The 23082-nt window shown below is 38.5% G+C and overlaps 1 pseudogene; it reads right to left on the bottom strand.

The window, feature by feature from the left end:
• Nucleotides 1-11305: 11305 nt before the first annotated feature.
• LOC101048521 (uncharacterized) lies at nucleotides 11306-17462 on the bottom strand (annotated as a pseudogene).
• Between the last annotated feature and the right edge of the window lie 5620 nt (nucleotides 17463-23082).

The following is a 23082-nucleotide window of genomic DNA, read 5'->3' as shown; positions in this document are numbered from 1 at the left end:
GGCTATCAAACTTCCATATGCACACCTAGGTGCTAAAACTCTCTTGCATAATGACAAATTATGCCAGAACCGTGTGATTATTTCTGAGTAGTAGCCCCTGGCATCAACCTTCCACCCACTCCTGGGTTCATCTCTGCCTCTTCCACTGAAGAGATAAAGAGCTTGGCAATCTCATCTCTGCACTGTCTCCATCTGACTACTGGAGATATTGAATTTACCTTCAGTTAGAGATGTGGTGGAGGAAAAACGGGTTGATTTACATAAGGTGTGCAGTGGTGATGAAATTTTTATTTACAACATTCACCTTTGTGTTGAGCTGTGTACATGGAAGCATGCTTTCTTGAGAAATATGCAAACACTCCCAAAGACATTCACAATCACTATACACAGACTCTCTCCTTATACACTCCACCTTGATGTACTCCATTCTATTTCATAAAAATGACACTGCAGCTGACAAGGACTATGTAGGATAGTCATCACTATTCAGTACACTCTTAGTAATTTCTGCCCAAACCTCATTTTCCAATAGAAAGCTTCAATGAGAGTGGCTCTCTAGAAAAAGCAGGAAAGAAAGTGTCACTTTTCTCGACACTTAAGATTTTTCCTTAGCAAAATGATCATCCCAGAATATGTACTGCTCCATTGGGCAAGTGAAGATGACTCTTCCTGCATTAAGAGAAAGAAAAACACTGTGGGTATGATCATGTTGTGTCCTGTGTACACAAGTCTTTTTCCTAACTTGGTACTATTCCCAGGTGGGAAATTGTGGTGGAGGCAATGGCCCCCCAAAATAAAGCCTAACAAACAGTTGTAGAAAGGCACCAGCCTTTTAGGTAAGATTTTTGAGTTTATTTTGGTTGTAAATTCATAATTTTCAATAAGGATTTTCTCCTGAGGAAAATGCTTGCTGACATAGCTTATATGAATTCTCATTTTACATTTTCCTAGCAAGAAATTCACTAAGTCATCTACAATGTACATGGTAAGATTTTCATATCTTTATTCAAGTGCAATAAAAAGAAACATAGGAAAACAAAATTCCCCTTTCAGACAAAGAAAGAACTTACTGTGGTAACAGAGAGGGCCCTCTGAAAGGAGTGCTACATGGGGACATTTGTCCTCAGGGTACTCTTGATGATCTAGGAGACATAGGGTGAGTGTCACCATATGAATTCTGTTGAGGGAATCCCTTGGGTTGTATTGGGTGGTGTGGACATGAGGCTGGCATGTGTGAAGAAGGCGAGTTACAGCAGACAGAATTGCAGACCCATCCTCCTCATCTCACTCTGTTGCTGGTGCTGGACTACAGTGGCATGATCTAGACTCACTGCAACCTCCATCTCCCAGGTTCAAGTGATTCTCCTGTTTCACCCTCCTGAGTAGCTGGGATGACTTGCACCCACCACCACAGGCAGTTAATTTTTGTGTTTTTAGTAGAGACAGTGTTTCACCATATTAGCCAGGCTGGTCTCAAACTCCTGACCTCAAGTAATTCACCCACCTCGGCCTACCAAAGTGCTGGGATAACAGGCATGAGTCACTACACCCAGCCTGTTCTCTGCTTTTAAACAGGAGCTGAGGAATAACCTGACCACAGCAGCCAAAGCTTGTGACCTCTCCATATGTGTTTCACATTTCTGACCACAGGAAAGTCCACTATAAAATGTACCTATTCGAATCCTGGGTTATGTGACTATTAAGACCATCCCACAATGAAAGACAGTGCTTAGAACTTCTATAGGCTATTGTATACCTGTGCGCACAGATCTGTTCTTCACTTGTTGACATTAGAACACCAGGTAAGGATAGAGAAAATAGTCAATGCAAAGGCTCCAAAGTAGAGCTTAGAGGACATGTGGAAAGGTGCAAGTGTTTGTGCATGATTTTCATGTTTATTTTCATCGCATGTTCACCATTATTTTCAAAAAGAAAAAATTTCTCCTAGGAAAATGGTTACTGCCATAAAGTTTTTTAGTGAACGTGTCATCTATAAATGTCATCTTGAACTCATTCTTGCTGGGTAATAAACTCTCACTTTACAGTTGCCCACCAAGAAATTCTATAAGTCATCTATAATGTACATGGTAAGATTATCATATCATATCTCTATATACAAACCAAGAGAAATAAAATTCCTGACTCAGAGAAAGATAAAAGACTTTACCCTGAAACACTCTAATGACCTCATAGATGTTCTTCTGAATGAATATTCACTCACCAAGTCTTCAGCATGATGTAGGAAACACAGAGTTATTGTCAGCACATTTAAAACAGTTTTTTAAATGTACATTTTTTTCTTTGATCATTTACCTTGATTTTATAGAACAGAAAGCTGATATGTGGAGAGTCAAAGTGATTTTCTTTCTTTCTTTTTTTTTTTGGAAGAAAGAAAGAGAAAGAGAAAAGGGGAGTGGGAACAGGAGTCTTGCTCTATTGCCCAGGCTGGAATACAATCTAAAAATAGGTATTAAAAACCTCTTTTATGCCGATAATTGTGCTTAACAGTGGAGACAGGAAGAAATAAGGGAAGAAAATAACAAACAGCCAACCAATGTTTCATTTAAGTCTGTGAAATGCTATGCAAATGCTGAAGAATGATTTACTTCCAATTATGTGGTCACTTTCAAAATAGGTGTAATATGATACTGAGAAAAATGTATGTTCTGTGGACCTGGGGTGAAGAATACTATAAATATTCACTGAGGTTACTTGTTCCAGGTCTGAGTTCAAATCATAGATGTCCCTGTTAATTTTCTATCTCGTTGCTCCATCAAATATTAACAATGTGGTGTCAAAGTCTCCTGCTATTATTGTGCAGGAGTCCAAGTCTCTCTATAAGTTATTAAGAACTTGTATTATGTATCTGAGTGTTCCTATATTGGGTGAATATCTATTTATGATCATTGAATCCTGTTGTTGCATTGATCGTTTTACCATTATATAATGTCCTTCTTTGTTTCTTTTAGTCTTTGGTACTATTAAACTCTATTTTGTCAGAGATGAAAGTTACAACTCCTGTTTTCTTCTTTCTTTCTTTTCTCTCCATTTGATTGGTAAGTCTTCCACCAACCCTTTATTTTGAGTCTTTGTGTGTCCTTGCTTATGAGATGGATCTGGATACAGTGAACTGATGGGTTTTGCCTTTTTATTCAATTTGCCTGTCTGTGTCTTTGATTGGGGCATTTAATCCACTTAAATTTTGGATTAATACTATATTTGTGTGTTTAATATTGTCATTTAATGCTAGCTGGCTATTTTGCCCATGAGTTGATACAGATTCTTCATTATGGAAATACTCTTTACCTTTTGGTAAGTTTTTGGGATGACTGATACTGGTTGTTCCTTTCTGTGTATAGCGCTTCTTTCTGAAGGTCTTGTAAAGCAGGCCTGGTGGTAATGAAATCTCTGAGTTCTTGCTTATTCATGAAAAATTTTATTTTTCCTTCATTTATGAAGCTTAATTTGGCTGGATATGAGATTCTGGGTTGAAAATTCCTTTCTTTGAGGATATTGAATACTGACCCCCACTCTCTTCTAGTTTGTAGGGTTTCAGCTGAGAGATCTGCTGTGAGTCTGATAGGCTTCCCTTTATGGGTAACCTGACCTTTCTCTCTAGCTGCCCTTAGAATTTTCTCCTTTATTTCAACCCTGGTGAATCTAACGATTATGTGTCTTGGGGTTGCTCTATTTGAGGAATATCTTTGTGATGTTCTCTGTATTACCTGAAGTTGAGTATTTTCCTGCTTTACTAGGTTAGGAAAGTTTTCCTGAATAATATCCTGAAGAATATTTTCCAGCTTGGATTCATTCTCTTCATGACATTCAGGTACACCTATCAAATGTAAATTAGGTCTTTTCACATAGTCCCATATTTCTTGGAGACTTTGCCCATTCCTTTTTACTCTTTCTGCTCTAATCTTGTCTTCTTATTTCATTTCATTAAGTTGGTCTTCGACCTCTGATACCCTTTCTTCTGCTTGATCAATTTGACTGTTTAAACCTGTGCATACTTCATGGAGTTCTCATATTGTATTCTAAAGTTCCATTAATTCACTTATATTCCTCTCTAGATTGTCTATTCTTGTTAGCATTTTGTCAAACCTTTTCAAGGTTCTTAGTTTCTTTACATTGGGCTAGAACATGTTCTTTTAACTCACAGAAGTTTCTTATTATCCACTTTCCAAAGCCTAAATCTGTTAATGAAATGCACTCATTCTCCATCAGGCCTTGTTCCCTTGTTGATGAGGAACTGTGATCTCCTGTAGAGGGAGAGGCATTCTGATTTTGGGTATTCTCAGCCTTTTTACACTGGTTTCTTCCCATGATTGTAAATTTATCCACCTGTCATCTTTGTAATTACTGACTTTCAAATTAGGTCTCTTGAGTGGACGTCCAACTTGTTGATTCCCAGTGCCAGAATCTGGGCAATACACTGCACTGGCCAAAACAGCGGTGTTAAGATTCGTGGTGCTTTTCTGCCCAGGAATCTCCAGTCTGGCTTCCTTCTTGAGTCCCTTTTTCAATCAGCTGAATAGGTGACTCTGCCTTCCCGGCATTCCAAACGTCGACCAAAAGGGGACCCAGTCCCGTTTACTCTGCACCAAGAACTGCCACGCAGGGGCACTGGCAAAACTGCCACGCCGGCCACAAGAGTCATGCTGGTGACCCATGGGGCTCCTCTGCTGGGAATCTCCTCGTCTGAAAGTGTGGCTTCCTCTTGTTCTCTGCACTTTCACTGGGAGCTACAATACTGAGCTGCTAGTAATCAGCCATCTTGGATCTCTCAAATGTACAATTTTTAGGGAGCTGGGTGTGATGGCACATGCCTAAAGCATTAGCTACTTGGGGGCTGAGGTGGGAAAATTGCTTGATCCCGGGAATTCGGGCCTGCAGTGACCTGTGATCATGCCACTGCACTCCAGCTAATATTGGTGCCTTTCAATATATGCATATTTACTTCCCCCCCCCCAAAATGACTGAAAATATACTACTGTGGGAGGTGGTGAATGAGTTGAAGTATTGATGAAACAAGAATGGCACATAATTAGTAGTTTTTGAGGCACAGTGACAGGTCTATTATACTGTTTTGTGTATTTTATATATGTTGAAAATGCCCTATATTAAACCCTTGTGTAAAAAAAATAAAGTTTATCTAAAGCATTAGCTATTAAGATCTTGGTTACCTTTGTGGACTAGGGAGGAAAAAGGTGACTGTCAGGACATTAGTATGATGGGTCCTATTTCTTAGTTACACAAGATTTTCAGCAATTCATTGAGCTTTACATGAATGATTAGTGTATGTATTTCTGTATGCATGTTATACACCTATAAAAATTTAAATAGTACAGACTTACAGAAAGATACAAACTCAGTATCTTAGATTAATGGCATAATGTTGGGTTTTTGTGTGATTGTTTGAAAGTGAGACACATTCACTTATGACATTATAAAATAAGTTTTAATATTTTGAAGGATTTCTTTATATCCTAACCCTTGAGTGGCCCTCTAGATCTTTCCATTTTTGCCTTATTCTGGTAAGAGGCGTGGTTTTTTAATGATACAGTTTTTCCCAGCATGGTCCTACCCTGACAGTGATGGTCACCAAAGCCAGGATACCTAGCACAGTGCCCTGCATAGAGTATGCACTCACTTTGTGTAGAGCTGGGTTGAGTCAGGAACAAAATAAGCAGAAGAATAGTAAGTAGGTAATGCAGGTGAGACTAAAAGGCCACAGCTCAGCAGCAAACATTTTTACATTCATTTGAGACGTCATCTGTAACTACTTCACCAAAGTATGTTTCCTTAGCAGTCAAAAATTGTCATTCTCATTACTCTGTCATTTCTTTTAGCACTTCCTGTTGGGAGAGACAGAATCTAGTCATCAAGTAGTAGCCCAAAAAACCAAAACTTTGAATGTATGTTCCACTGTTCTCATTCTATACTGAGGGAGATACTAAAAGTTGGATGTTTTCTCTTGAGCCAAATTGCTGTTCCGGGAAACAAGAAGGTGAATATAAGCCAGACCTGGTTGCCTTCTACAGCAAGCTTTTCCAACCCTCCTTACTTTGTTGTTGTTATTGTTCTGTTTTGTTTTGTGCTTTTGGCAGCTTGCATATGTGGTTTTTAGGTTCTGTCTCTACTGACAAGCAGAAAAGAGGGATGAGGAAAGGGACTTACTGGCTCAACCAGACACAGAAAGTCAGTAGTGGGGGGCTTGGGAAGGGACAGCTGGGTGGAAAAGAAGAATGTGGGGAGAAATACCAGATATAGGTGATGGGGGATGAGGGCAGCAAACCACCTTGCCACGTATGTACCTATGCAACAATCCTGCCTGATGTGCACATGTACCCCAGAACCTAAATTACAATTTAAAAAATGTGGTGTGGGAAGTTCTGCTGCAATGAAATTGGTTCTAGAAAATTCTAGATTTACTTCTTTTGTTGCCACCGCTGGAAATTTCCTACCCTAAGCTTATTATGTTTTAAATCTTCTAAGGCTTCTCCTGTCCTGCCAATAACATTCCAGGGCATTCACAGTGAGAGCCAAAGCCCTCCTCTTCTTTCTGTTATTTTCGTGAGTACCTTGTGCTGAATGCTTTTCCATTGTTTTGGGGACCTGAGGAAATCTGAACATTTTAGGAGACTTCTATGTTAAGCTATTTTGTAAAAATCTGTGCCTCATGTCAGAAGTTTGTGAGAGTAAGAGTGTAGACTTTGAGGTTTGGTTCGCATATTTCAAAAACACCAAGGACAAATGTTTCTGCTTTATAATTTTCAGTCGTATGATTTCAAATGTGATCCTACAAAAAAAAAATCCGACAAAAATTTTATCAGAGCCCAAAGAACCTCAGCACATATGATAAAGCTGAATATTCTATTTCACTTTATTCTCTTTTTCATCTCTGATTGATTATGTAGGTCAAAAATTTTTCTTTTCTTAGTAGAAGCTAACATAAAATTCCAAACTATCTATGCCAGTGCCTCTCCTGCAAAATTCTTTATCTACTCACCTCAAAAAATTTTTGAAGACTTAATACCATAGAAAAACCTGGAAACTTGCCCAGAATATAATAAATTCTTAATTGTTACATTATTCCTTAATGTGTTATTTTATCCATTAATCTTGTGTGAAGCTTACTGGGACTGCGATCTGTATGTTTTCATTTTCTGATTTTTATGTACGCCACATTGACCTGTAATTTTAGTTTCAGAGGTTTCAGAATAGCATACATGAATTTATGTGTTGTATCAAAAGTGAACTAGAGACTTAATATGCACCTGCACCTTAAAAAAAGTTTAGGTTTGTATATCTAAGTTTGCTGCATAGAAAAACTTATCATTAGTGTTTCCATTTACTTTCCTCAACACTTATCTTAATGACAGTATAATTGATTTCTAATTGCTTATTATATAGTAGTGTTTCTTACCATATTTTACAATATTCATGTTGTTTCTATGTGTAAAAATGTAAGGCTTTTCTTTGCTTTAAAAAAAATAAATTATAGCCTTCCCATTTTGTATAAAAAGAGGAGCAGTATATTAAGAACGTAAAAAAGTATCTCTAATATCATTGACACTTTTATTAAAATTTTCTCATAAAATGCACTTTAAGGAAAGTTATAATGCATTTATTGTGAGATGTTGTTACTCTAACCATATGCTGATAATTCAAAATCTGCTCTTTATGGGTGCCCAGTTATGATTGAACATTTTGGTTATCTAGAAAGATTCTTCTTCAGTTGTACCCTTTGTTTATTCAGTATTTCACAGGTTAATGTTTCCTTAATTTTGTTTTGCAATTTTATATTCCCGTATTTCCTTGTTAGGATATGCTGCCTGAAGTCATTTATTTGTGCTTTTAGTTTTTGCCTATATATTATAATTTTGTATAACTGTATTCAACTCTGTATACTTTAAGAGAGTGTAGAAAAAAGTCAAATATGAATCAACTATATGTCTATTGCCAACATAATTCTTGGTTTATTTGCCTGTGTAAACATTACTCATACTTTGTTTATGACTTGTGCATTTGTTTTATTAGTTGGTGGTCAATTATTTTTTTACTCTTCTCTGGGTGAGTAGTTGCGGAAATTGTCCTAATTTTCACATTTTTTGTATTAATGAATCTGCATTACTTTTGTGTGAGAGAAATACTTCTGTGATTCGAAGGTAATTTTTTTGACATCTGAACTTTTTATTCGTCTCCTGAACCCCAAAGGGTACCTTGTTTCTGCTGGCTCAGTGCCTCAAAACTTCAATGTTATTGGTCTCAGACAACAGTTTGCCATGCACCATCCTGCAGGGGGTGGTCTTTCAGGTGGTTTGCAGGCATTTGTTGCTTTCCAGGGTATCAACAAGATTGAGGTCCTCCCCATCTTCTAGAAGGTGGCAGTAGGTGGTGAACTCAACCTCTAGCTTGACCTTGATGTTTCACAGGGCCTTGTACCCCTGGGCCTGGTGCCCCTCTGCCAAGCTCTGACTCCAGGCATGGCAGAATCCTATTGGGCTGCTCCATGTGCATCTGTCTTCCTCAGGCTGTCCTCCAAGCTGGCCTTCAGATTTCTCATCAAGTCCAGATTGACATCCAAAAACTGAACTGTACATCTCAGATCCCTGAGTGTCATCTCAGCAGCTCTGATCTCAGCAGAGTGCATGGTGACTACTGTAGTACTTTCCTCAGTCTGCTGGGACCAGTACTTGTTCAGCTTCTCTCAGTTCTTCTGAGCCATCTCATCATATTGGGCCCAGAAGTCTGCCATGATCTTGCCAAGGTCCTGAGATTTGAGGACATCTATCTCCATGGTCAACCAAGAGCTGGCAATCAGGGCTTATAGACCTTTAACTTCCTCCTCATGGCTCTTCATGAAGAGCAGCTCTAACCAAGGGCCTCAATCTCTGTCTCCAGCTGCAGCTGAGTGACACTGGTGTCATCAATGACCTTGCAGAGCCCACAGATGTCACTGTCCACAGACTGGCACATGACCAGCTATGTTTCACACCTTAAAGTCATCAACAACAACATGGGCATTGTCAATCACTGTCCACAGAATTTGCAAAGATCTAAGCCCTCAGGTCCTCAATGGTCTTGAATTAATGCCTTCAGTCTCTGATCTGGTGACCCTTCTTCTCCAGATGCTCCCAGATTTTGCTCTCCAGCTTCCGAGTCTCAGTCTCCTGGCCCCTCACTCTGTCCACGTAGGAGGCCAGGGAGTTGTTCAGGCCTTGCATTGTCTCCTTCTCATCTTGGATGTCCTCCTTACCCACCAGAGGCCTGGAACCCCCACAGCCAGGACCCCAGGCCCCAAGCTGTTCCAGAAGTTAGTGGAACAAGACACAGAGATCTAGGAGCCCCAGTCCCTAGCACCTGCATAGAAGCTGGGTGACTAGACAGAGCCCAGGGACTGGTATTTGGTGGAGAAGGTGTGGAGTGAGTGGTAAAGCTCATGCTGTCTGGAGAGGAAAGCAAGGGGACAGGACTCAGGTTTAGCTGAAGACCTGAAGGTCATTACTGAAATGTATTATAAGTCTATCTCACTTTGATATTGTTGTTTTTTTTTTTTTTACATTGTTGTAAGAAAGACACAAAATTAACAATTATTTATAATTTTACAGTAATTTATGATGACAATAATTATATAGTTTAGTCTTGTTAAGCACACTGACACTATGTGATTTATCTCTAGAACTTTTTATCTTACAAAACTAAAACTCAATACACCTGAAACATGGGTAGCCATGTTATCCTTTGTTCAGTGCTGTACAAATGTCATCTTATTCTTTGTTTCTAAGATGTTACTACTTTAGATATTTTATATATGTGGATGCACACAGTTTCTGTCTTGTAACTGGCTTATTTTATTTACCATCATGTCACCAAGATTTTATTTTTGTTATAGATAATAGGTTTTCTGCTTTTCAAAAGATGAGCAATATTCTATTACTTTTACATTTCAAATTGTATTCATTCATTCATTGTTGAGGGAAGTATGGATTGCTTTAACCTATTGATTTTTGTCAAAAAGGTATAATAAATAGGTGACAGTTTACAACTTTTTTGCATTCTGTTTTATTGGTCTAGTTGTCTGTCTTTATGCCCATAATAAACTACTTTGATTACTGTAGATTTGTAATATGTTTTGAAATCAGGAATTGCAACATTTTCTCTCTTTTCTAAAATTGTAAAGTTCTTTGTGGTCCCCTGAAATTCCATATACTTTTGGGATTAACATTTTCTGTTTCTGCCAAATATAAAATTAAGAATTTCATATGGATTGTATTAAATCTGCAGGTCACATTGGGCAATATAGACATGTTCAAAATATTGATTTTTCTAGTTCTTCAACAAAAGCATGTTCAAGAGTGAATTGTTTAATTTGGACGTATTTGTGAATTTCTTTCTCTTAGTGACTTTTAGTTTTAAACTTTTTGGTCAGAAATTATAGTCTGTAACATTTTTTTTTTTTTGCTTTTTAAAAGTTTATTTTACATTTTAAATACAGTATTTTTCTTATTAAAAAAAATCCAGGAAGTGCCTAACTCCATGTTTTCTATACCATATGTACATGAGAGCTGACAGCCTGACAAATGTTCTAGATGTAACAGCATGGACACCTATGAGCTGGGGCTACTTCTGAATCAAAATTTAAAAACACAAATTAAGCACTGCTTAAGAAAAAATAATCCAGTTTCTGAACAACCAAAAGAGAACAGAGTCAGATATGTACAAAACCAGGTATTAAAAGACAGAAAGAGCCGGGCGTGGTGGCTCAAGCCTGTAATCCCAGCACTTTGGGAGGCCGAGGCGGATGGATCACGAGGTCAAGAGATCGAGACCATCCTGGTCAACATGGTGAAACCCCGTCTCTACTAAAGGTGCAAAAAATTAGTTGGGCATGGTGGCGCGTGCCTGTAATCCCAGCTACTCCGGAGGCTGAGGCAGGAGAATTGCCTGAACCCAGGAGGCGGAGGTTGCGGTGAGCCGAGATCGCGCCGTTGCACTCCAGCCTGGGTAACAAGAGCGAAACTCCGTCTCAAAAAAGAAAAAAAAAAAAAAAGACAGAAAGAAAGAAAGAACACAAAAAACTCAAATAGCCTGTATGCAGTGAACTGAATATACTGCAGCTAGTCAATGGAAATCCTCCTATAAGAAGTGATTTATGAACAAAAGAAAAACAACAAAACAAAACAAAAGGAAGTGATTTATGATTTAAAATTTTAAAAATCTAAGTATTTCAGCAACATGTAATAATACTAAGTATATATTGCCATCTTTGCCATTTTCTATCTATACCACTATCCCTGTGAAAACAAGAATCTCTAGACTAGCCAATCACTTATACAAATCTGAGGCGATTATCCATGTTTGTTTTCAGTAAGGAAAACAAAGGTGTACCTCTTCCTGTCACTAAAGAAATAATATAAATTAAAGCTATAAAATTTAAGCATGGGCATACATATTTCCAATTCTCCTTAATAAGTAATTCCAAACTGGAATAAGTAGGGTTTGTGACCAAGTAGTAACAAATTAAAAGAAAACAGACTTTCTCTGGCAGTGATTTCCATATTAGTGCAATGTTACTTCCCATATGCTGAATTATATTTAAATGATCTTATGTATTTTAATTCAATAGGTGCCAATTTGAATTTACAAAATCCCTAATTGTATTCTTTGTGCAGAAAAGTTTCAATTTGAGATACTCTATGAAGCCAAATCAAAACAAAATGAAAAATCTGTATTTCGCTGCTAGTAGTATGAATAACAAATAAAGATACAAGGATTCAAAGTTTGTGGAAGCTCCTGAAGAAAAATCTCTGAGGTATTCTATGTATCCTGATACTTCAATTATCAATTAGTTTTGAACATTCTAGTTTAAGATTATCTCAGAAAATAATTCTCTGTAATGTAACTCTGAACAAAACAGCTATACCCAAAGCAAAAACAATCTGGGTCATTCTGGACAAGATCAAACTGAGGCCATTTCTTTTTCTATTATAATCTGTGAGGTCTCAGATCAAAGACTTTAAAGAGAAGATTCAGCAGGATGCAGATTCCGTGATTACAGTGGGACGAGGAGAAGTGGTCACTGTCCGAGTACCCACCCATGAAGAAGGATCATATCTCTTTTGGGAATTTGCTACAGACAATTATGACATTGGGTTTGGGGTATATTTTGAATGGACGGACTCTCCAAACACTGCTGTCAGCGTGCACGTCAGTGAATCTAGCAATGACGACAAGGAGGAAGAAGAAAACATCAGTTGTGAAGAGAAAGCCAAAAAGAATGCCAGCAAGCCTCTACTGGATGAGATTGTGCCTGTGTACCGATGGGACTGTCATGAGGAAATGTATGCTGGCAGCCACCAATATCCAGGGAGAGGAGTCTATCTCCTCAAGTTTGACAATTCCTACTCTTTGTGGAGGTCAAAATCAGTCTACTACAGAGTCTATTATACTAGATAAAAACGTTACAGAGTCTGGAGTCTAGGGCTGGGCAGAGGATGGCATTTAATTTGGAAATTTCCTTTGACTTTTGTGGAGCATTAGAGTCAGGGTGTACCTTACTGATTTTGGTCTGATGGTTTGTGAACTCTTGCTGGGAATCAAAATTTCCTTGAGACTCTAGCATTCATACTTTGGGGCTAAAAGAGATTCCTCAGACTCGTCCAGCCTTTGGGTGCTGACTAACAGAGTCACTAGTGCATGCTGAAGTTACATGAGTTACATGTTAAATATTTAAAGTCTGCAAAATAAAACACCCCAATGTTCACCTTACCTGCCTAATGGTTAGTCCTTTGCTGCCTACTACATATGTCTTATGAGAGCTCGTAGTTACAGTGCCCTCTAATTTGAAATCCTTAAGTTAATAAGTCTATATCAGGTACAGCTGGCTTTGATGAAAGGTCATTTTTAAAACTTAAAAACTCAAGAACATTCCATTTTTTAAAAGTTCTGTTAAAAATTATTTTTTGGCATAATAGTTAGTTTTAGGAGAATGTTTTATGAGCTATTGAGAAGATTGTGAGTTTTGTTGTTGTGTGGAGTGTTCTCTGTGTATCTGTTACATCTAATCGCTTTATAGTATTCTTATGTTCTCTGTTTTATTTTTAATATCCTATCTCACTTCATTATTAATTACTGAAGTGGTGTATTAAAGTATTCTACTCAGTATATTGCTGTTTTTTGCTTATATTCTGTCAGGATATTATTGAAATATTCAAAAATCCTTATGTGAGGTGCATATATATGTGTGTGTATAAATAATTATATGTATACACACACAATTATATATATATATATATGCAAAATTGTCATAGGTTTCCTGTGAATAATAATAAACTTGTCTTATTTTGCCCTTTGTTTTCTTTGATAATTTTGATTTATAGTACATTTATAGACTAAGACAGTTTTCTATATAAAATGTATCTTGCATAATACAATTTTGGAATACTCTGTCCTCATTTGGTTACTGTTTGCATAACATTTTTTATGCATCTCCCTACATTTATTCTGTTTCTGTTATTATATAGTGTAATTGCTCATATGTATAATCCTAGCATTTTGGAAGATTGAGGTGGGAGGAACACTTGAGCCCAGGAGTTGGAGACCAGCCTGGGAAACAAAGAAATACCCTGTCTCTAAAATAAGTAAATAAATAAATAAACAAATAAATAAATAAAGTGAGTTTCCTGTAGACAGAATGTAGTTGAATTTTCTTTTCCTTTTTAATCTCCACATGCAACTTATGACTTTTGGTTGAAAGGTTTACTTTGTGAGTAGTTACATAATTTCCTGAATTTAAAGAAATTACTTTTGACACTTCATGGAGGAAAAGTTAAATATTAAATTTGAACTCCATTGAACATGGACAAAAACAATGGTCAACAAGTCTGGGAACAGGTTGTGTGAGCCCCGTGAGGCGTTCATCCAGCGCTGTTTCAGAGAAATCTCTATTTCAAACTATACCTCTATGTTAGCTATTGAAAAGCAATAGACAATCACAAAAAGCAAGTTGACCTTTTTGTGTTCCTTGAGCCCAGTCATGAAAGGCCCTCATAATGGGACTTCATGACAAACGACTCATTACTAAAAGAGCTAGAGTCCCAGACTGCTTCCAAGTTTCATGAGACCTCTCCTCATTTGTGCATGGATGAGTGGTTGACTCTGGAGCCCAGGCTGTTGCATTCCAGTCTGGTGATGAATCCTCCATAGTCCGGTGAAGGGAAATTTTTTCCCTTCTTCCTTTCCCATTGCAATTTGCTTATTATATCATTCCCTTATTTTGTTTATTTTTCTAATGAAGTTTGTTTACCCTTAAAGGTATCGCGTAGGTGTCTTTTTCTCCCTTCACATGTTTTCTGCACAGAACACTTTTGGCATCATGAACAGAATCTGAAAGCAAAATCATACAATTTTTTGGCAGCAAGGACCAGACTGGGGACTCGGGGACTTCCCATATCCTGGGATGGGAACACCCCCAGTTCTTCTCCTTGGCCATTGAGTGGTCTAAGGGAACTGGACTTTGTGAAAATTTGGAATCTAGATTGTGGGGAACACTCCCGTGTGAGACCCCTAAAAGGCGTGAGTCTCACTATACGGTGAGTTTGATCCCAAACACAGTTTCCTACTGGAGGCAGTCGAGCTATCTGGAATATAGGAACTGAAAGATGAATGATCAGTTTCTAATATCAGCCACAATATCGTTTGGGCCTAAAATTATGCGTTGCTGCTAGACCAAGTAACCCCCTACCAGCAACCGGTTCCTGCTATGACCTTTCTATGACTTTAAGTTTTAACCTTTACTTACCTAACTGCCTTGTACCATAGATAATGGTTTAACTGTTGATATCTGCAAAGAAAAATGCCACCATAAGGGATGGCTTGGATTCCTGACTTAGAGATTCCTGAATAATGTTTTGATATAAACAAGTCTCCTGGACAATGTTTTGATATAAACAAGTCTCCTGGACAATGTTTTGATATAAACAAGTCTCGTGGATAATGTTTTGATATAAACAAGTCTCCTGGATGATGTTTAGATATAAACAAGCTTTGTGATTATAGAAAATTTTGTTACTTTTTACAACCATTGATCGCATATCTGACTTCTCTATTGTATAGGCCATGTGAGGCATACATTTACATTCCTCTTACTATGACGTAGATCAAAGTCAAGAAAGTGTATTTATTCCTGGCATTTGAAAAATAAAATTTGCTGTTTAGGCACAGCCTATCAGCCCTCCAGACGCCTCGCTTTCTCTCTGTCTTTATTATTTTCTCAGGCGCACTCCCTCTTCCAGGTATTGGGACCCTCTTGCAGGTCGAGAGACCCCCGGGCAGACGTGCCTACCCGTGCGGACGGTCCACGACACTAGATTACTGCAGTTTGAATCACTGGCTGTGCATGAGGTGATGCAGGGAATCCCAGTTGGTAAAGGGGATGCCAAGGGAATTTCCCAGCACTAATGGTGCTTGTTTACTGCTTATAAGTTAACGTGTCAAGATAGGGACTGGTTGCTACAAGAGAAATGTGAGCTGGGAAAGGAAAATGCTAATCTGACTTCCAGACCGACCCTGGCCCAGTGCTAGGTCTATACGTTGACTGATCAGGCTTAAAGCTATCAGCCCATAAAAGCAGCTGCCTGAGTGGCCCAGTCAGCATAAAACTAAATACCTAGTCAGCCAAGGATTGGAGCAGGTAATAATCCAGCTCCTATCTCAAGGATGAGAAATTAACCCTAGTAAAACTCAAGGACACACACAAACTGTAAAATTCCTTGGCATCATATGGAATGCAGGGAAATAGTCCATTTTACCAAAGGCTAAGGCTAAAATACTAGAATTTGCAACCCCTACCACCAAAAAGGAGGTTCAGAAATTTATTGGCTTGTTTGAATTCTAGAGAAATTGTATTTCCCATTTGGATAACATTTTACAACTTCTTCATGCAGTCACTAGAAAACATTATGACTTTCACTGGGGAGGGAAAGAAAGCATGGGTTTTGAACATGCTAAACAAGCAGTGCAGCTGGCCCTGGATCTATGGCCCATACGGGATGGGCCAGTGTAATCCAAGCAACTGCCCTAGATCAACATGCTAATTGGAGCCTTAGGAAGAAACAAGATGGGAAGAGGGTATCTTTGGAGTTTGGGACCTGGAAACTGCCAGAGGCTGACAAAAATTATATGCCTTTTGAAAATCAACTGTTAACTTTCTATTGGACTTTGCTGGAAATGGAGCATCTCTGCTTCAACATGATGTCTTTATGATTATGACTTGGGTCATGAGTTCCCTGAAACTCACCAGTTTTGATGAAGGAAGTGATGGAAGCAACCAGCTGGCCAAATTGGTAGCCATCCTCCAAGCTATTTAGGAGGAGACCAGATGGATTAGTCACTTGTACACCAACTCTTGGTCAGTAGTAAATGGTCTTACTACCTGGATACCCCAATGGCAGTGAAACAAATGGTTAATGGGGAATAAAGAGTTTTGGGGTAAACAATACTGGGAAGATATCTAAATCCTGGCCTACATCTACCATTTTATCACTGGTTTCTATGTCTCTGCTTTCTCTTGAAGGCTATTTAATCAGCAGGCAAATCAACAGGCCAAATTTTCACCGAACTGCAAACTTGAATGCCGATGTATGAATTAAAACATGTTCAAGCCTTGCAATGAGAGGCATTATAATGTATGGTGGTACAATTGAGAGTGATTACTGGTGAGAGCTAAACGTTATTTTATACAATGCACTCAAGATTCTTTTGCAATAAAAATGCAGATGTGGGTTGCTCAATTTTTCATGGTACCTTGTCAACAATTAACCCCCAAGGAAATTTCTACCAAAACAGAAATTACATATAGAACTGAAGAATTCGGGTCCAACAGAGTGGATAACGTAAATCCTGAAGCTAAAATACGGGTACAGTGTCCATCAGATCCCTCCCCTAAGGCTGGTGACCTTGTAGCTATGGGAGCGGAAAATGAAGGCATAGCACAATTTCCTGAAGATAATAAATAATGTCATATTCCCCTCCATTTTTGTTATTACAGAGAATAACCCTGTCTGCTTGTAATCAGTACCTGGGTCACCATGTCTGAGGCTGAGAATGAGTTCATCAACTGGGTAGCTACCTCTGCAACAGAAGCCAACTGTTGTCAGTGCCTCAAGTTGCCAGAGGCCACTAGAAAGGGACTCCTTGGAGAATTGTCCTTGCTAACATTTCTGAAAGGATATGGTGACACCAATGGGGGTGGGATAATAACATTTGTAATAAGACTGAAACTTGACTTCTTTTAACCAAACCTAATAGGTCTCTTTTTGCCCAAGCCCAAATGAAACACAGTACTTTGTCACTTAAATGACATATTACAGCAATACGATGACAGTAGAACTCTTCCTGTTCCCTGGTGTGCCCTCTGGGTATGCATATCCTATGAGTGGTGATACTTGCCTCGTCATTGGACGAGGAGATGCACGTGGGGGTGGTCATTAATTTTATTCACCATCCAGGATAATATTCCACTCCCCAGTAATCTAGATGCTTACAAACACTGATGGTTGCAAATGCACTGGACTCCATGGTGGTGGTACCTTATCACAGTATTCTTCCCTGCCACTGGTACAATCCTGCTTCAGCAACTAACTAAAATATTAAGCTTACATGTAGAAAAAGCTCTTAATGATAGTAGCACTTAACATATGTTGCTAGCAGATGAATTTGCTTCTCTGTGTACTATTGTGTTGCAAAATCGAACGGCATTAGATATATTTGTGCTTTTAATTCTCCCGTGCTTACCCTGTATCTATAATCTATATCAATTCTGCCTTCCTCATGAGTCTGTAAAGGCATTTTCCTACAACTGAGTATCAAATTGAGGCCAAATTTGGAGGAAAAGTTAAATATGAAATTTGGACTCAACTGAACATGGAAGCAAACAATGGTCACCAAGTCCCGGAACAGGTTGTATGAGCCCCTTGAGGAGTTCCTGCAGCACTGTTTTGGAGAAATCTCTATTTCAACCTATTCCTATAGGTTAGTTATTGAAAAACAATAGACAATCACAAAAAACAAGCTGATCTTTTCGTGTTCCTTGAGTCCATTCTTGAAGGGCCCTTATGACAGGGCCTCATGCCAAATAACTCAGTACAAAAAGAGCTAGAGTCCCAGACTGCCAAAGTTTTGTGAGACCTCGCCTCATCTCTGCATCAACAAGCAGCCAAGTCTGGAGCCCAGGCTCTTGCTTCCCAGTCCGGAGGTGAATCCTCCATAGTCTGGTGAGTGTAAATATGTATATCTCTTTTCCTCTCTCCCTTTCCCATTGCAATTTGTTAATTTTTTCATTTACTTATTATATCTGCATTGCCACTTACGTGAGATAAAGTTTGTTTACCTTTGAAGTATTATGTATGTCTCTTCTCCCCTCATGCATTTCCTGCACAGAACACATTTTCTTAAATGTTTTATTTTACTCTTGTAGCTATTTTATCACCTGTGTTCTTTCCTTCTGTCTTCCTTTGTATCTCTTTTTTTGTAGGGATGTGCTTTTATTCCTTTCTTATTTTGTTTGGTGTATCTCTGTAAGCATTTTTTTATGTTTACTATAGGTATTACCTAAAACCTGTTACAGTTAAAATGGTATATTTTAATCTGGCAACAACTTAACTTTAGAGGTATACAACAGTTCTTTCTCATTATATCTGCCCTCAATTTTGTTATTGGTGTTATCAATTGTGTTACATTATATATCCATTACCAGAGGTTTATAATTTTTTAGCTTTATTGCATAATTAAAGGTCTGTGCCATTATTGTAATAGTACAGAATTTTAGTTTTGTGCCCGGGAATGTTTTTCCCAGAGAGTTCTGTATTTTCATGTGATTTTGTTACTGTCTAGATCATTTTATTTTCAATGGAGGGAACTCTGTTCAGCATTTCTTGTAGTGGAGGTCTAGTAGAGATTTACTTCTTTGACATTGGTTATCTTGGAAAGATTGTTTTTCAATTTGAAGAACAGTTTTGATGGTTATAACACTCTTGCTTGGAAGTTCTTGTTCTCTCAGTACATTGACTATATCACTCCATTTTCTTCTGGCTTGCAAGGTTTCTATTGATAACTCCACTGATAATGTGATAGAAGTACCTATAAATGACAAATCACTTTTATCTTGCTGCCTTCAAGATTCTCTTTTTGTTTGTGACTGTCAAAATTTTATTTATAATGTATCTCATTATGGGCCTTTTTGTGTTTATCCTAGTAGAAGTTCATTGAGCTTTTGGATATTTCGTCTTTTTCCTTGTTTAAAAAGTTCTCAGGCATTATTATTCCACTCTAGAACTTCTATTTCTTTTCTTATTTATCTAATTTAATTCAGTTGTTTTCTCATTTTACTCATTGAAAATTATTGAGTTGGCTATTTAAATTATTTACAAGATAAAACTCTATGGATACAGTGAATTCTAAATATTTATTTTGTTGTACTGATAGGCTTATACGACTCTGATACTTCGTGTATTTCATAATCTTTGGTTGAGATTTGGCCACTAAAACAATCACAGTTTACAATTTTTATAAAATGACTTTTTTCATGGGTAATCTAACACCAGTTAACCAGGCTAGACTCTGAGAGTTTTTAAAACCTGTTTTCAGAATTTGTCTTCTGATAGTGTGTGTTTAGTTTACAATTAAAGAGGTTTCCCCAGGTTTATGTTTGTTTGTTTGCTTGTTTTTTTGGAAACCTATAGTCACTTGCTACACCTGTTGTCAGTCTGTGGTACTATCATCTTTCTGTTACTGTAACAATTATTTCTCTTTGGTCTCAGCACACCAAACCTGTCATTCAATGCATATCATAATTCCCTTCAGCACTCTGTGTCAGGAGAGACAGAAACCAATCTTGAATTACAAGTATTCTTTCTAGATACTTGTTAAAAGGGAATTTCTTTAAACTCTGAAGTCTTCAGGAGCTGGGCTACTTTCTGGTCTCAGCTCTGTCATTAACACTATGTGCTATGTTGTAGGCTAGTCTCAGTTCCCTGATCCAAATAATTAAAGATTTGTATAATTTGATTGTTAAAGAAGCCGGCTTTATGTGTGGACAAAACAGATGACCAGAAAATGTTGCCTTTTTTATCTGTATCTTTTATAGAGGCTTGTTAAAAAAAATTTATGTTTACTTTACCGAACAAAATTCTACGGTCATGCATAATATGAAAGTGATGATGGTCACAACTATTTTACTCAAGACAATGTTTATACCCTTTGCTCTAGTAATTAAAAGAAGTGAAAAAAACTGACTCAAAAAAAGAAAGGAAGAAAATGTGACATTTCTGCTTAAGAACTGCAGTGGGTACAGTGACGTTACTCAGATCACATATCTTATTTATTACAGAAGAATTTATCTGGGAAAAAAACTCTCTAAGAGTTGCTGGAACTTTTTTCAGCATCAGAGAAGGTGTGTTGGATAGAAATCCTACAAATTTAAAAAATATGAAAAAAATGTTACTTCCAAAACATACCTTAGAAAAGCCCATAGACTTAATACTAGAAGGTATTTTACAGATGCAGTAAATATGAAAAAAATTTATCAAAAATTAATTCCAAATGAACATCAGAGGAATCACAGTAGGAAGCATTAAGGCTTTAGTACATTCAGACATTCTCTAAATTAGAATGTTGGTTTTAGAAAATAACAAAGTTAAAATAGTTTATAATTAATTTGTATGTAGGTTTAAAATGAGGAGTTTTTTTGGAGAGTTACAATTACATTAAAAGTATGTTTTGCTTTTTTTGCCTTGAAATAATTTTAGTTTATTTTGAAAAGCAAATGTAGGTGTAACTTTGCAGGAGGAAGCCATTTATTTGCTGCCTGTTGATTGCTGGTAGAAAAAGTAAAAAAGCAAGAAGCTGAAGTCAGCAGTCAGGCAACTAGCTGATACCAGTGGCTTTACCACAGCAAGGCCTGAGGGCTGGGTAATAACTCCCCTTCTGTAACTGGTGTCTATGTTATCTATAAACTTTGAGAATGTAGCAGAGGAATGTTCTTCCTCTGAACCAAGAAACTGCCCCCAGTCATGTACTCCATGTTTGCACAATCCAGACCGCCCTCCTTAGAGTTACATCTGCCACCAAGTGATTTACTGCCTTTGTTTAGCTCCTGTAACCCTTCCTGTTCTTCCCTTCCCACATGCACCAAATATAAATTAGCAAATCAATGAAAGCCAAAGACTGTGAGGTCAGCTGCTCAGCCAATGGGTAATGACACAGTTTCACCTCTGCTCCCCCTTTAGAGTTTAAAGCCCTTAAAAAGAGAAAGGAACAGCTCTTTGAGGAGTTCGGTTTTTAGGATGCAAGTCTGTCCATGCTCTCTGGTTGAATAAAGTATCTTGCTTCCTCACTCCAGTGTCTGAGGGATTTTGTCCATGGCTCCTCCTGCAACATTTCTGGTTCCCCGACTGGGAAGTGAAATTTGGTCTGGCAGACGACTGGGGCAACCCCTTAGGCAGCCTTGGCTTCCCTTGCAGAACACCCCCAGGGGGGGACTCTCACTAGCTTGGATGACGAGGATCCTTAGGGAGCCTCTGAGAAGACACTTCCGCTTTCTCAGTGGACTGCCTCATCAGAGTGAGATCCAGCAGGCTCCCATGGTGGATCAACACAGTGGCGGAACACTGCGAAGGAACCGACACTTGGTGAAGTCTGGATGACTGGAAAATGGTAGGATTGATTCTGGGAACTAGGCCACTTCAACTGAGAGGAAGTGTGGCCTGATCACCCACGGTGCCCCAATCTTGGCACCTTGGTCTTGATTTTGTTTTCTTGGTGGGATAGCCTTGGCACTTTGGTCTTGACTTTGTTTTAACTTGGCCGGAGGGAGGGAGATGGGTGGCAAATAAGGGAAACCCACCCTGCTAGGGACCATGCTAAAGAATTTCAAGAAAGGGTACGGTGGTGCCTATGGAGTCCTATGACTCCAGGGAAGTTACACACCCTGTGTGAAATAGATTGACCTGCTTTAGAGGTAGGGTGGCCAGCAGAAATAAATCTAGACAGGTCTTTAGTTTCTAAAGAGTGGCATAAGATTACAGGCCCCTGCAGTGGTGCTAGTGGCAAAGAAAAGGGTGAAAAGGAAAATCAGGAATAGAAAGAGTCAAACTGCTAACCCTAAAGACAAGGGAGAGAAGGCTGTGCAACTGTGTGTGAGAGTTGCCAGGCTCAGCAGCTAAGATAGGGCAAACAGTATACAAATAAGCTACTAAGCTAGTGTAACAGCAAGTGAAATGGCAAACCTAGTCAAAAAGAAAAAAGAGAAAAGTACTGCAGCCCTGTCTGGCAGCTTATTGAAAAATGCTGATAGCTCAAGCTGAGTCCAGCATGCCAGGAAGATCAGCTTTGCTGGGAGCTTCAGAAACAAGCTGTGTTTGGAGGTATAAACACCTCCCAACTGCTAGAGATAGCACACCAAGTTTTTCTGAATAGACACACTGTGAGTTGCAGGGAAAACTGTAGAGAGAATGAGTGGCAAGCCAAATGGAATGCCAACTTTTGGGCCACATCCATGGGAATGGGAGCCCAAGTAAAAAGACTCAGTCTAGTCACTTGTCTCTGCAGAAGAACCAGTTGACCTATTGCATGGAGATAGGACCCTGGACAAATAAGTGGCCTCAATTGAAGAAAAATCAGGGAGGCTCAGAGCAAGGGGCCTTGAAAAAGAAAAATGGAGCCTTATTCAACCTGGCAAAAGGGTTGCTGGACTGAAGAGGACTAGGCTTGTCCACTCCCAAGGAGCCCATGGTCAGGATGACAGTAGGGGGCAGAGACTTTAATTTCCTTGTCAATACTGGGGCTGAGCACTTGGCAGTAACTCAGCCAATAGACTCTTTGTCCAGTAGAACAATAGACATAATTAAATCAACTGGAGTTTCAGAAAAACAGGCCTTCTCCTTACCACTAACCTTCTCTTTAGGGGGGCATTCTTGTACATGCCAGACTGCCCACTGCCTCTACTGGGGAGGGACCTGTTAAGTAAGTTAAGAGCCAACATCACTTTCACAAACCAGTGTTTCTTATAGTTGAAACTGG

Source organism: Saimiri boliviensis, chromosome 3 (genome assembly GCF_048565385.1).
Source record: "Saimiri boliviensis isolate mSaiBol1 chromosome 3, mSaiBol1.pri, whole genome shotgun sequence".
NCBI lineage: Eukaryota > Metazoa > Chordata > Mammalia > Primates > Cebidae > Saimiri > Saimiri boliviensis.
The sequence above is the reverse complement of the archived record's forward strand: the minus strand, read 5'-3'. Positions and strand labels throughout refer to the sequence as shown.